This window comes from Heptranchias perlo, unplaced genomic scaffold, assembly GCF_035084215.1.
Source record: "Heptranchias perlo isolate sHepPer1 unplaced genomic scaffold, sHepPer1.hap1 HAP1_SCAFFOLD_59, whole genome shotgun sequence".
Lineage (NCBI taxonomy): Eukaryota > Metazoa > Chordata > Chondrichthyes > Hexanchiformes > Hexanchidae > Heptranchias > Heptranchias perlo.
This window is the reverse complement of record NW_027139612.1, coordinates 6,455,401-6,470,585: the sequence shown is the minus strand read 5'-3', so window position 1 is coordinate 6,470,585 and position 15,185 is coordinate 6,455,401. Positions and strand designations below refer to the sequence as shown.

Sequence of the window (15,185 nt, the reverse complement as noted above, 5' to 3'; positions counted from 1 at the left end):
TATTAAGGGGTGATCCAATTGAGGTGTTTAAGATGATTAAACGGATTTGACAGGGCAGAAAGAGACTATTCCCTCTGGTGGGGAGAGTCCAGAACAAGGGGGCATAATCTTAAAATTAGAGCTGGGCCGTTCAGGGTTGATGTCAGGAAGCACTTCTTCACACAAAGGGGAGTGGAAATCTGGAACTCTCTCCCCCAAAAAGCTGTTGAGGCTGGGGGTCAATTGAAAATTTCAAAACTGAGATTGATAGATTTTGGGGCGAATTCGGGAGTTGAATGACTAACATTTTTTCCCTGTGACTTGTATAGTTTCGATGGATGAAATGTTGGTGAAAAGAGTCAGTGTAAAGAGAGTCAGCAGTTCATGTTTTTTCCGAGACACTTCCTTCAGACCTGAGACCGAAAAGTTTGTCGTTTCCTTAGTGTAGCGGTTATCATGTTCACCAATTACACGCAGTAAATCCCCGATTTACCCTCGGGGGGAAGCATTTTGTTGGGACTTGCTCCCCATAAACCTCCAGGTTCGAGTTTCCTCAAGCGTGAAAGGGGCTACAAACCCTTTTAAATTTAACAGCGGCTGCACCAGATTCCTGGTATAATAAGCATTAAACATTTTAAAGCAGACTCCTAAAATACAGTATGTAAAATGGAAGGGATAAAAGTTCATAACATGCAAAGCACAAAGATTTATTAACGTTTTAATTGTCACTTGGCAAACAAGTTAGTATTTCCTTCAGTGTGCAACAGAACGTATTAATGGTGATTAAAAAAAACATTAAGTGTCTCGCAGACTTGAATTATTTTTGTGCAATGAACTATTCCCAATCACTGGGGAACACTGCATCAAACATACATCGGCCGTTCCTTCATCATCGCTGGGTCAAAATCCTGGAATTTCCCACCTAACAGCACTGTGGGAGAACCTTCACCACACGGACTGCATCTGTTTAAGAAGGCGGCTCACCACCACCTTCTCAAGGGCAATTAGGGATGGGCAATAAATGCTGGCCCAGCCAGCGACGTCCACATCCCATGAACGAATAAAAAAATTCCCTGTGCTCCTCCAATTCTGGCCTATTGCGCATCCCCGATTTTAATCGCTCCACCATTTGCGGCTGAGCCTTCAACTGCCTGGGCCCGAAGCTCTGGAATTCCCTCCCTAAACCTCTCCGCCTCTCTCTCCTTTAAAAATTACCTTAAAACCTAACTCTTCGACTAAGCTTTCGGTCACTTGTCCCAATATCTCCTTATGCGGCTTAGTGTCAAGTTTTGTTTAATAACGCTCCTGTGAAGCACCTTGTGACGTTTTACCACATTAAAGGCGCTATATAAATGCAGGTTGTGTCCTCTGGTTATCGACCCTCCTGCCAATGGAAACAGATTCTCCAAATCCAATCTATCTAAATCCGCTCATAATTTTGAACACCTCTATTAAATCTCCCCACAACATTTTTTTGCTCGAAGGAGAACAATCCCAGCTTCTCCAGTCTCTCCACATAACCCATCCCTGGACACGATGCAAGGTGGAGGTTTGCAACAAGATTTGCAAATTATTGCCAGTCGGGAGCTGGACAAATCGAACGGAACCGAAATGACAAACAGCTTTGTGAATCTGTCGATACGCTTTGGGAAACGGAATTGGAGGCGATTAAAGGACTGACCAGACAGGCGGCCAAGACGCAGCTGAGTCGGCATGTCCCCCTGGAACAGTTAATCTGATGTTGTGGATGAAATTAAGAGTTCGGAGCTATTTAAAGCGCTCCCAGTTACTGCAGATCAGGGATCAAAACCTGATATCAGCGTCAGGACGCTCAGAATACTTTTTTTATTCGTTCATTGGATGTGGGCGTCTCTGGTGAGGCCAGCATTTATTGCCCATCCCGAATTGCCCTTGAGATGGTAGTGGTGAGCCGCCTTCTTGATTCGCTGCAGTCCGTGTGGCGAAGGTTCTCCCACAGTGTGACTGAGTGACAGACAAAACACCGGTGGGCGCGCCGGTTGCAGGAGAGCTGGTTGGCGGTGATATCGATGCTCTGAGCGAGACCAGATCGTTTCCATGTTTCCACAAACAATGTCCCATCCTTTATTTCTGGAAAAGTAACACTGATAGTGAACAATGACATTTCTGTGACTGCAACATGTAACTTTGGGTAGGTGAAACGCTGCTTTAGTGCATCTTGCAAGAAAAAAGACCAGACGGTCTCTGTGGTCCAATCAGTTAGCGCGTTCGGTTATTAATCGAAAGGTTGGTGGTTCGAGCCCACCCAGGGACGAACATTGCACCTTTTTCTTCCCACTTTTGGATTCATTGCCTCATTCTGATAGCCCTGAAGCCGGTGCCATGTTTTAATTCCCGATCTGCAGCAACTGGGAGCACTTTGAATGGCTCCGATCTCTTCATCTCATTTCAAGTTTTCTAATGTATGATTTGGCTGCAAGAAAATACTCTGTGAACAATGTGATCTGAGCATGCCTGATTCGCCATAATTTACACTGCGGTCGGATATCAGGCACATGAAAAAAAAACAGTGAAATGTTTGTGTGGGCGCGATGCTCTGGGATTCCCTGCCTGACCATCTCCACCGATCCTTCTCTGCAGCCTTCCGAAATACAGCGCAGTAAATGCATCCCTGGGAAATGAGCTCCTGGACAGGAATACGGAAATTAGTTTGGGTGAGGGGTTATATCCCTAACACGAGGTTGGAGGTGTCAGGTTTCCGTAGTGTAGTGCTTATCACGTTCGCCTAACACGCGAAAAGTCCCCGGTTCGAAACCAGGCGGAAATATTTTGAAACGTTGTCCCCATTAAAAATGATTAAATATTGAACGATTCACATTGGTGATTAAATGTGAACAAAGTCCATATCTCCAAGCCCTGTTATTGGAGTCCGCTGAGAGCAGGCGATGAATGCCAGCGTGATATTGGGGGTGAAGGCTGCTTCCAATGCTGTCTCATTCCCGGTGGGATCTGGCGGAGATTTGATAAGCCTCATCCATTCAACCAATATATGAAACGGTGTTTGAGAAACATTCAAAAAATATAATAACATCCAGGAGCCTGTCTTCAGAGTGCGTGGCGCAAAGGTCTGACTCCGGATTAAAAGGCTGGTGAACTTGATTCAGCTTTCTGAAATGTACTTGTCCATCCTTCAGAGGTCACGGGAAATATGTTTTTTGCCTTTCGAAAAAAGACGCGAAAGTTAGAGACATGTTTTGTTTTCAACACGGCTGGTGAAATGGCCAGACGATCATAAATTCGCAGTCGCCTTTGAAACATTTAAAGGCGACTACCTAAAAATCACTTCGTGCAAATTTAAAATCACGGTTCCTATTTATTTCGGTCTGAAAGAAATAACGATAAACGTGTCAGTCAGTGCCCGCGGTGAGACGGTGATGAACTTGTTTGTTGCGAAGTTCACCGCTGGGCTAAAGTTGACGCCGTTTAAAGGACGCGAACCCACTCAATGCAAAGGATGAGCTCAGAACCAACAGGTCCCGTCAACGTCAAACACCTCCTTTCTTGTTCAATAGAGGGAGCAGAGGCGTGTCCATCATCAGACACCATCAACTTTAAGAAATGGAACAGATAAAGGCACAGATGCAAGTTCCAAATATTTTCAATGCAAAGTTATTTCACTTTATTTGAAGTGCCGTGAGGCTAAAAACGGGTCCGAGATGATTTGCGTTCACTCGTGACTTGTTTTCCAGTGTTTGTCCGTCAGGTTTGCAATTCAATTTGTATTGGATATTGAAGATATTTCAGGATGATTGCACATCATACCATGTGTAAAGCAACCATCTTGATAACTTCAATCATCACACACTCTACATCGACGCTGCAGAGACCCCAGCACCCCTTTCAATATTGTTTTTCTCAACTCACAGTTTTCAAAAGGGAATTGGATAAACGCTTGGATCAAACTTTTTCAGGGTTATGGGGAAACAGCAGGCGAGTGGGACGAACTGGACAGCTCTTTCAGAGAGCTGGCACTGGCACGATGGGCTGAATGGCGCTATCTTATTCTATGATTCTATTAATAGATCAATTTCCGCCTTTCACTGAGCCTCCCTAAATGGAGCGCAGTAATCGTGTCCCTGTGAAATAAGCTCCTGAACAGTAATACGGAAATTAGCGTGGCTGAGCGGTTTGAAACTCTGGTTAGGCACCTAACAGGAAATTTCCTCTCTAAGATTGATTAGTTTATCAATTATCTCCCCCCTTTCGATCTTAAATGTCTTTACATATCTTTTTGATCTCTTCTTCTACTGTCATGCCCACAATACGAGTCTCCCTGGTAAATACTGAAGCAAAGTGATTATTTAATATTTCTGCCATTTCGCTGTCATTGCCTGTGAGTTTGTCGTGTGTCTCCCTTAGTGGCCCTATTATCATAGAATCATAGAATCATAGAATCATAGAAGTTACAACATGGAAACAGGCCCTTCGGCCCAACATGTCCATGTCGCCCAGTTTATACCACGAAGCTAGTCCCAATTCCCTGCACTTGGCCCATATCCCTCTATACCCATCTTACCCATGTAACTGTCCAAATGCTTTTTAAAAGACAAAATTGTACCCGCCTCTACTACTGCCTCTGGCAGCTCGTTCCAGACACTCACCACCCTTTGAGTGAAAAAATTGCCCCTCTGGACCCTTTTGTATCTCTCCCCTCTCACCTTAAATCTATGCCCCCTCGTTATAGACTCCCCTTAAGAGACATGTTTTGTTTTCAACACGGCTGGTGAAATGGCCAGACGATCATAAATTCGCAGTCCCCTTTGAAACATTTAAAGGCGACTACCTAAAAATCACTTCGTGCAAATATTCCTATCCTAAATTTTCTTTGGCTGTTGATGTGTCTCGAATACTTTGCTTTTTTTGATATTCCTTTTTTGCCTTTCCAATAGATCTTCAGACTTCTTTCCCAGTCTTATCACATTCCCCTCTCTCCTTTATTGGCTAGTGTGTGCCCTTTTCTTCAGTTTAAATTTTGCCCTTGTTTCTTTATTCATCCCTGGTGTGTCATTTCTGGCTAGTTTGTTCTTGCTTTTTAGTGGGATATATTTCTCCTGGACTCTATTTATCACCGTTTTAAATGTTTCCCACTGCTGTTCTATTTCTTTGTCCAGGTCATTAATATGTCAAACATATCACCGTTTGAAACTTCTCAAGTCACATTTCCATGAAAAAGCCAGTTGCTTTTGTGGGAGGAGCAAATCAACTTGGTCTAAAAATCAGCTGCAGCCCAATCCACAAATAAAATATTTTCACGTCTTCGTAAAAATAAGCAATGTCAGAAGAGGGATTCGAACCCACGCCTACCGGAAGAGATTGCGACCTGAACGCAGCGCCTTAGACCGCTCGGCCATCCTGACTACAAATTTAACGTTTCATTATGCATCAATTCTGCACCGTTGGCCAGTGAACGCAACATAAAAGTTTTAAATGATACTCGCCCAACGTGGGGCTCGAACCCACGACCCTGAGATTAAGAGTCTCATGCTCTACCGACTGAGCTAGCCGGGCCTGATGGTACATCACCGCCTTATCTATTATTGCAGCAAGCAGGAGAAAGACTCCATTTCAAATTATTGGAATCAATTCTGAGTGACAGGATCAACTGTCACTCCGAAAGGCACGGACGAATCAAGGACAGTCAGCATGGATTTTTTAAGTGGAGGTCGTGTCTGACTAACCTGATTGAATTTTTCGAGGAGGTGACAAGGAGGATCGATGAGGGTGGCGCAATTGATGTAGTCTACATGGATTTTCGCAAGGCTTTTGAAAAATTCCCACATGGCAGATTGGTCAAAAAAGTAAAGGCCCATAGGATCCAAGGGAATGTGGCTTATTGGAGCCAAAATTGGCTCAGTGGCAGGAAGCAAAGGGTAATGGTCGACGGGTGTTTTTTGTGGCTGGAAGACTGTTTCCAGTTGGGTGCTGCAGGGCTCCGTACTTGGTCCTATGCTTTTTGTGGTATACATTAACAATTTGGACTTAAACGTCGGGGGCATGATTAAGAAATTTGCCGGTGACACAAAAATTGACCGTGTCGTTGATAGCGAGGAGGAAAACTGTAGACTGTGGGGGTTCAGGCAATTTTCTGATAACAAAGCACTCAATCTATCTCTGAATGAATTTTGAACGAATACGTGTGTTTGACCCAGCACAGGCACGATGGGCCGAATGATCTCCTCTTGTGGACTAACATAATACGATGATACCAAGTGTTGTCAGACAGAAAAGCAACATATTCCAAATAAGAGCAGAGAGAGGAAACTAGTCTAACAGCATAACAGCACGTTGAGATATTGTATTTGAGAAGGATGAGGAGGGTTAGTTTTTCAAGGTGGTAGTCACTTAGGGTATCATTTGTGACTTTGATAAGGACCATTTCATGCTGCGACAGTCTCTGGCACTGTGTGTGAGTGTGGGATTCATTCTGTATCTGTCAGTCTCTGGTACTGTGTGTGAGTGTGGGATTCATTCTGTATCTGTCAGTCTCTAGTACTGTGTGAGTGTGGGATTTATTCTGTATCTGTCAGTCTCTGGTACTGTGTGTGAATGTGGGATTCATTCTGTATCTGTCAGACTCTGGTGCTGTGTGTGAGTGTGGGATTCATTCTGTATTTGTCAGTCTCTGGTACTGTGTGTGAGTGTGGGATTCATTCTGTATCTGTCAGTCTCTGGTACTGTGTGTGAGTGTGGGATTCATTCTGTATCTGTCAGTCTCTGGTACTGTGTGTGAGTGTGGGATTCATTCTGTATCTGTCAGTCTCTGGTACTGTGTGTGAGTGTGGGATTTATTCTGTATCTGTCAGTCTCTGGTACTGTGTGTGAATGTGGGATTCATTCTGTATCTTGTCACTCTCTGATACTGTGTGTGAGTTTGGAATTGATTCTGTATCTTGTCAGCAGTGTGTGTGAGAGTTTGTGATTAATTCTTTATATAAAACTGTGTGTTAGTGTGGGATTCTTTCGGGATCTGTCAGTCTCTGGTACTCCATGTGACTGTGGGACTCATTCCGTATATACAGTCTCAAGTACTGTATGTGGGAGTTGAATTCATCCTATATATGCAGTTACTCATACTGCATGTGATTGTGGGATTCATTCTGTATATACAGTCTCCAGTACTGTATGTGGGAGTTGAATTCATCCTATATATGCAGTTACTCATACTGCATGTTAGTGTGGGATTCATACTGTACCTGTCAGTCTCTGGCACTGTGTGTGAGTGTGGGATTAACTGTGTGTCTGTCAGTCTCTTCTACTGTATGTGAGTTTGGGATTCGTTCTGCATCTGTGAGAGTTGGAGTCATTCTGTGTCTGTGTGTCTCTGGTACTGTCTCTGAATGTGAGATTCATTCTGTATCTGTACGTAATTATTCTCTCAGATTAAATTATGGTGTTCAATATTGCAGCTTTTATATCTCAATGTTTAAATAGTTTTACTCCTTGTTTAATTGGTAAATATGGACATACTTTCGGATTTGATGCTGGAGGTTTTAACCAGATTATTTGTGTGCTTTTTGGAGTACTATTAAATCTGTATCTCTGTGAGTACTGTTGTGGATGATAATGTATCTTTAAAACTGATAAGGTGACATTTTTGAATTGGTATGTAATGTGTAGATCAGTCTGTAGAAATGGAATTGATACCGTATCTTTCAGTCTAATATTGTATGAGATTTTTGGACTGGTATGTAATGTGTATCTCAGTCTGCACTAATAGAATTGATACTCTATCTTTAAATCTCATTCTACGAGTTCATTCTGAACAGGTGTCTAATTTGTCTCTCAGGTTTACTATCTTTCAATATTTCTCAATCTGATACTCTGCCTGAGTTTTGGACTTGTGTGCAATTTGTATCATATGATACACATTTCGAATGGATATTCCATGGATTAAAGTCATGTGTGTGAGAGTTCTGGGCCAGTATTCAATTTGAATCTCGGGGTACATTATTGGGATTCATTCTGTACCTTTGAATCGGGTACCATGTGTGATTTCTATCTGGTATTTAATTCGTAGCTAATGTTGCTCTATTGTGAGATTGACACAGTGCCTTTCACTCTGAGAGTGTGATTTTGGACTGGGATTTTTGTATCTACCTGTCAGCGGGACTGAGTTAGGGGGAAATGGAACAGTGTCTGCCTCACCTACTCTGCTTGACTGTTGGATTGAAAATGTGTCTCTGGAAATTGTGATCATTGTGGGACTGACTACTCCTGCTGTCTGAGACTGTGGAACTGATGAGCTGTCTGTGTCTCTGTGCTCTGTGAGTGATAATATACTTACTGTGTGTGAGAAGGAGCTGGCTGTACTGTTCCTTCTGCCTCGGGTGGAGGAAGCATCACATTTATTCTGGATCGTTCAAGGGTTTGCCTGGAGAAAGAAAATGATCTCTTGTTACTCAGGAACAGGTGAGGTAGAAAAGACAGAAGTGATCAGTTTAATATCTCTGTTAATGATCATTTTGAATATCCACAAATGAAATCCAGTGATACAAACAGTGTCAGTGTCTGACTCCACTGCAGTACTGCAGCACTCAGCTTCTGCATACCAGGTGTGTTGGGCTGTTTTACAACAATTTAATGACATCCAGACACGGCCCAACCCCTGCACTGATCCATGAATGGGACTACCCGATGGGGCAGGGACCTTTGCACAGGTCAGGTTTCTAATCCCCTCTCCCATGGGACTAACCGTTCAACGGAAACCAAACAGCCGCTGTTTAAAATGTGTCCTTCACACTTCTCACCTGATGCCTGCAATAGATGCTCTTTGTATAACTCCCCACATCCTTACTGTCCGGCTCTGTTTCCACTCTTCACTGTCCAATCACAATAAACAGGGTGAGACTGGAACTAAACCAGGACCATTCACTACTGGTTTGGGGAGAGAAAGCAGCAATGATTTTAATAGCAGGTTCTTCCCATTCTCTCTCCCTTCCCCTGGACACACCCTGTCCAGACACAGCCCGAGAATGACCTCTCCCTTCCCCCCTCTCACTCCATGTTCCGGGACCAGTTCCTGATCCACTCTGCCTCTTATAAACAGCCCCCGGACTCCCCCTGACCTTCCCCCGGACTCAATGCCGGTCTCTGAGCCCATCTGCGGACACGGTCCCGAAGCGATGATCTGCTGTAACGAGGCTGCTCTTTGCTCCCTTCCCCCGGGGGCCGTGATCTCTCCATTCCCGGCTGTTTTAAACCATCTTCTTCCGCTCACTGAGGGAATGGCGCCCACAATTCCCAATCCAAAAATCGATGGAAACTTTCCCCAATTGGAATTTTTCCGAGTCTGAGCAAAGGAAGTGGGTCTGGGGGAAAGTTCAGAGGGAATGGGGTCCACAGGCAGTGCAGGATCAGGCACCAGAACGGGAAACAGATGGGATTCCACCAGTTCCCAACGCTGGAATCCAGACTGACATTACAATCTCAAACTATTAAACGAGATGTTTCCATCCCTGCTGTTTCTCTCGGGGTCTTTTGATGGTGAAGAGCCTTTCAGAGATAAAGTGAGCGGCTGTGAAATCAGCCAATGGTTTCTCTTCATTAATGGCCCCTATAATGACGAGTGACTGAGAGAGGATTTCTCAAACCAATCCTGGAGAAACATGGGAGGAAAGTGGGAGTCGGTGTATTTGCTGGGACCGTGTAGGGTTAATATCAGGCAGCAACAGTCGCAGATTAATTTAACCGGAGTGAAACTGTAGGTCACTGAGAGTAATATCGAACAGCCCTGAGCTGTAAAACTGCAGATAGTACAACAGGCATTAGAGGGTTAAATGTGGCCCATTGTTTCTGTCCCTCTCTGTACTGTCCCTGAGTGTGGGATTAATAGTGTGTCTGACCCTTGTACAATATCAGTGAGAGATGAGATTGCATCTTCTGTCTCTCCAACGCGATCTTTCTGGATAAAACGGCACTTTACCGGTCAGTCTGGAACTAATACTGTTAACGTCTGTCTGTCACTGTGTCTCACCGCTCTCTCTGTCTCTCTCACCGTGTCTGCCTCCCTCTCTCTCTCTGGTGCTGTATATGAAGGTGAATCCTGCTATTGAGCGTGATTTGGAGACAGATCGGAAGTGTAAGACTGATACTGTCTCTCTCTCTCTCTATTGCTGGACATGAAAGTGGGATACTGTCTGATATAAAATAGAGAGAATGAGATGTCCGGGCCGGGCCTCACTGTAACTGGGGATGTGTTCGGCTCCAGTCCCAGTTCATGGTCATAATCTTTTCACAGATTCAGGGCGAGAGTCTCTGTGAGACGGTAACACTGGCGGAGAAACTCCGCGTCATAATTCAAACCCCAACACATGAGATTCTCCAAATAAGCTGGAATAAGATGTTTGTAAAACGCTGGGAGGGGATGTGTGGGGAGATAGAACAGGGAAACAGACGGAAATGGAGGAGCCGAGTTGACTTGTTATCGAATGGACTGTATTTAGGCAGGAATATTAACGATTTCTCATTGTAACGGGTCTTATTTGAAAGCTTCGGGTTTTCGGAATCCTTGAATATGAAGCCCGGGTCTGTCAGGGTTTGTGCGGAGTGCTGAGGTTCGGTTTTATTATCGATAAACGGTTTGAAACTGTCGGATGGAGAGAACTGGAGGTGGAGCTGGAAGATCAGAGGCCTCTCTCCGCTCTGTCACTCTGACTGTCTCCTCCCCTCCCGATTTCTCTGTTTAATCCCCCATATGGAACCAAAGCGGGGAGGTGGACTCTTAACACGGTTTACTCGTTAACAGGACGAAAGTCGAGTCATGTTCCTGATCGCCTGGGCACCAGGCAATTCACTGTTATTTGTTTCTGTACAGAGTTACATTTCAGTGATTCCCCAGTGGTTTGATGCGTTATGTCAATAATCCAACAAAATAGAACAGAAACGGAGCGAAATGCTGAATTCCACAGATGCAGAAAGGTTAGTCGAGCAGTTCTGGTGATTCTTTATGAGCCCAGCATGGCAAGTAGTTTAAATAAATACAAGAAATCTGGTGATGTGTGGGCTGGGGTCCATAAGTCACCGTTTAAAGTCCCGGACTGTGGTCACTGCCCCGACTCCAGTCCAATTAATACCTCATCTCGTCCACAACGAGACAAAAGCAGCTCAGAGCCACACTGGTAGCATGATATAAGCGTCTCCCTTCAGGCAGTAACCAGTCCTTTCACAGGTGCAGAGGGTGGCTCTGAAAAGAGCCTTTACATCGAGTTACATTGAAACAACAGCACAGAAACAGGCCATTCGGCCCAACTAGTCTATGCCGGCGTTTATGCTGCTCATGAGCCTCCTCCTTCCTTACTTCATCTAACCCTATCGGCATATCCTTCTATTCCTTTCTCCCTCATGTGCTGATCTATCTTCCCCTTAAATGCCCCCATGTTATTTGCCTCAGCTATTCCTCTTAGTTGCAAGTTCCACATTCTAACCATTCTCTGGGTAAATCAATTTCACCTGAATTCCCTATTTGATTCATGAGCGATTATTTTATATTTATTACCTGAAGTTTTGGACTCCCCACAAGTGGAAACATTTTCTCTACATCTATCCGAACAAACCCTATCGTTATCTTTAAAACCTCGATCAGATCAACCCTCAGCCTTCTCTTTTCTACTGAAACGAGACCCAGTCTGTTCAGTCTTTCCTGATAAGAACATCCTCTCATTTCTGGTATCATCCTTGTGAATCCAGTTTGCACCTTCTCCAATGCCCCTATGTCTATAATATGGAGACGAGACCTGTTCGCAGTATTCCAAGTCTGGTCTAAACAAGGTTCAATACAAGTTTAACATAACTTCTTGGCTTTTCAACTCTATCCCTCTAGAAATGAATCCTAGTGTTTGATTTGTCTTTTTATGACCTGATGAACCTGGGTCGCTACTTTTAGTAATTTGTGTATCTGTACCACACGATCCCTTTGCTCCTCTATCCTGTTTAGACTCTTATTATCCAAGCAGTGTGTGACCTCCTGATTCTTCATTCTGCAAGTTTATTATAGTCCTCTTGCATTTTGATGCATTCTTCCTTTGTATTAACTAAATCCCCCAATTTGGTGTCGTCCACAAATTTTGGAATTGTACTTCCGATTCCCGAATCCAAATCGTTCATGTAAATTGTGAAGAACAGTGGTCCCAGCAACTGGAATTCCACTTCCCACCTTTTGCCAGTCTGAGTAGCTACCCTTAATCTCTGTTCTCGGCTTTCAGTTTTGTAGCCAACTTACTATCCATTCTGCCACTTGACCCTGGCTCCACGTGCTCTGAACTTAGCCATGAGTCTACAATGTGGTACATTATAGAAGGCCTTCGGAAAATCCAAATATATCACATCTACTGCATTAAACTTGTCTACACTTTCTGTTCCTTCTTCAAAGATTTCAATCAGGTTGGTCCTGTCCTTTGGGTTATCAGATTAAGCCTTGGCCGGTTTACTTGCTCTTGGAGCTCACAATGCTGGTTTTCTTCGGCAGCAGCACGGCCTGGATATCAGACAACACCCTGAGCGACGGTCACCCGTCCCAGCAGCTTGTTGAGCTCCTCGTCGTTGCGGATGGCCAGCTGCAGGTGTCTGGGGATGATGCGGGTCTTCTTGTTTGTCCCGGGCCGCGTTGCCGGCCAGCTCGAGGATTTCAGCCGTTAGATACTCGAGCACAGCAGCCAGATAGACCGGGGCTCCGGCACCCACACGTTCAGCATAGTTCCCCTTTCGCAAGAGCCTGTGAACACGGATAACAGGGAACTGCAGTCCGCCCCGGGATGAGCGAGACTTGGCCTTGGACCGAGTTTTACCGCCGGTTTTTCCTCTTCCAGACATTTCCACAATCTCACAAACACTTTCACAAAGAATGAAGAAATCCTCCCGCGCTCGCCCTTCTTATACCTTCTGGAGGAGGACAGTGGGGGCACTTGTGATGGGTCTCTCTCAGAGTGTTTACACTGCCCGCTCACCCTCACTGATATTCTATCTTTGAACTGCTGTAATATTGTCCCTTAGTAATATTGCTGCTCCTCCTCCTTTCCCTATTTCCCTGTCCTTTCTAAAGATCTTATGGACTTGAATATTAAGCTGCCATTCCTGCCCAGTTGGTATTCAGGTCTCTGTAATGATTTAATGGAATTATTTAACTTTACTCAATGGCTGATGTGAGCTGTGGTAAAATGTATTTCCAGCTGGTCAAGTATTGCAGGTATCGACTGTCTCTTCAGTCCGATATCAGGTGAAGAATTACTGGCTGGTGTGGAATTTCCATTGATTGGGGGTTGGTGAAATCTACTGGGCGGAAACAGGAACTGCAACAGAGCGAGAAAGGATCCGTCAGAAACCAGTGAAAATGAAGAACAAAATCCAACAGCCTGCAGTGTCTGTTCAGGGTCTGATGTTTGGCAACTATTTTATTGTTGATTATTTTCAGCGATGGTGGTGTAGCGGTGAGCATAGCTGCCTTCCAAGCATTTGAGCCAGGTTCGATTCCCGGCCATCGCAATTGAGTGTTCTTATCAGTTTATTTCTATCAGGAACTCTTCAGTTTCCAATTGAATTTGATGCAGTTCAGTTGGATATTGTTTCCAAAACATAATCGGGTGTAATTATCGTAAAATGTTTTCAACCTTCATTTCCTTTCCCTATCGAAGGAAAAGAGGAAAGACATGCTGGAAATACTGAGTTACCAAGGGTCTCATGAGAGTGAGGAAGGGAAATGATATGTTCGCCTTTATTGTAAGGGTGTTGGAATGTAAGAGTCAGGAGGTCTTGCTGCAATTGTAGTATGAGGACATATTGTGTAAAATTGGCCAATATTCGATGGAGTTTAGAAGAATGAGAGGTGATCGCATTGAAATGTATAAAATTCTTAGACGGCTTGACAGGGTCGATGCTCAGAGTCTGATTCCCCTGGCGGGAGAGTCAAGAGCTAAAGCTCATAGTCTCAAGATAAGGGGTCGGCCATTTAGGACCGACATGAGGAAACATTTCTTCACTCAAAGGATTGTGAATCTTTGGAATTCTCTGCACCCCAGAGGGCTGTGGATGCTCAGTCGTCGAGTTATATTCAAAGCTGAGATCGATAGATTTTTGGACTCTCGGGGAATCAAGGGATATGGGGATCGGGCGGGAAAGTGGAGTTGAGATCGAAGATCAGCCATTATCTTATTGAATGGCGGAGCAGACTCGAGGGGCCGGATGGCCTATTCTGATGCTATTTCTTATGTTCTATGTTCTTATGTCGAGAGCTTTATTTCCAAGTGTGCTGACGACAATAATTTAGGTAGCACAGTAAACATTGTAGATGGGAGCAGAAATTTGCAAACCGACATTGATAGATTAAGTGAGTGAGCAAGACAGTGGCAGATGGAGTTCAACGTGGGGAAGTGTGAGGTCATCCACTTTGAACCTAAAAAAAAATAGAGTATTTTCTAAATGGCAAGAAGCTAGGAACTGTGGGGGAGGAGAGAGATTTAGGGATCCAAGTACAGAAATCACTAAAAGTGATCACTAAATCACAAAAAAATGTTAAAATGGAGATTACATTTTGATCTTTATATCAAGGGAATTGGAATACAAAGTAGTGGAAGTTATGTCACCGTTATACAGAGCTCTGGTTAGGCATCATTTCGAGTTCAGTGCTCAGTTCTGGGCACCGCACTCTCCATAATGGCTTGGAATGAGAATGGTTTTTTCCTTGAAGGAAGCTCACTGAACTGCAGGGTTTTTGAAGAGTTACGCTCAGAAATGGGAGCGGAGCTCATTTACTGCTTCACATTGTTACAACACATTGAGGAGAACAGCATCAATGAAGAAAAAGGGAATGAAATGAAATGTGGCACACAGTTACATCTCGCTGCTCTGTCTGACCATTTTAGTCGCTACTTCCCTGCAGAGGGATTTGAAAATTTGTCGGAAAAGCGTTGGGTGAAAGATCCTTTTGCTTTCGAAAATCCTGAATCAATAATGAGGCTAAACTTGATGCCTGAGCAAGAACACGAGCCGGTGTGACTCACCTGTGAGCACACTGAAAACACGCCACAAGTCATTCAGTTTGTCATCTTTTTGGATCAGTACTTTCAAAGAATATCCTCTGTTATGATTACTTTTCTGTTGTTGCTGCCGTTCACAACAACCTACATGTGCGAACTGGGATTTTCGACTTTGACAAGGTTAAAAACAAGAGAAAGAAA

At 44.2% G+C, this 15,185-nt stretch overlaps 3 non-coding genes across 3 annotated transcripts; 1 reads left to right on the top strand and 2 right to left on the bottom strand.

The window, feature by feature from the left end:
- Positions 1-5,291: 5,291 nt before the first annotated feature.
- Positions 5,292-5,375, bottom strand: trnal-cag (transfer RNA leucine (anticodon CAG)). Its single transcript has one exon. It is a non-coding gene; the product is annotated as a tRNA-Leu (tRNA).
- A 78-nt stretch (positions 5,376-5,453) lies between these two features.
- Positions 5,454-5,526, bottom strand: trnak-cuu (transfer RNA lysine (anticodon CUU)). The gene has a single exon. It is a non-coding gene; the product is annotated as a tRNA-Lys (tRNA).
- A 7,896-nt stretch (positions 5,527-13,422) lies between these two features.
- On the top strand, positions 13,423-13,494 carry trnag-ucc (transfer RNA glycine (anticodon UCC)). Its single transcript has one exon. It is a non-coding gene; the product is annotated as a tRNA-Gly (tRNA).
- The last annotated feature ends 1,691 nt before the right edge of the window (positions 13,495-15,185 follow it).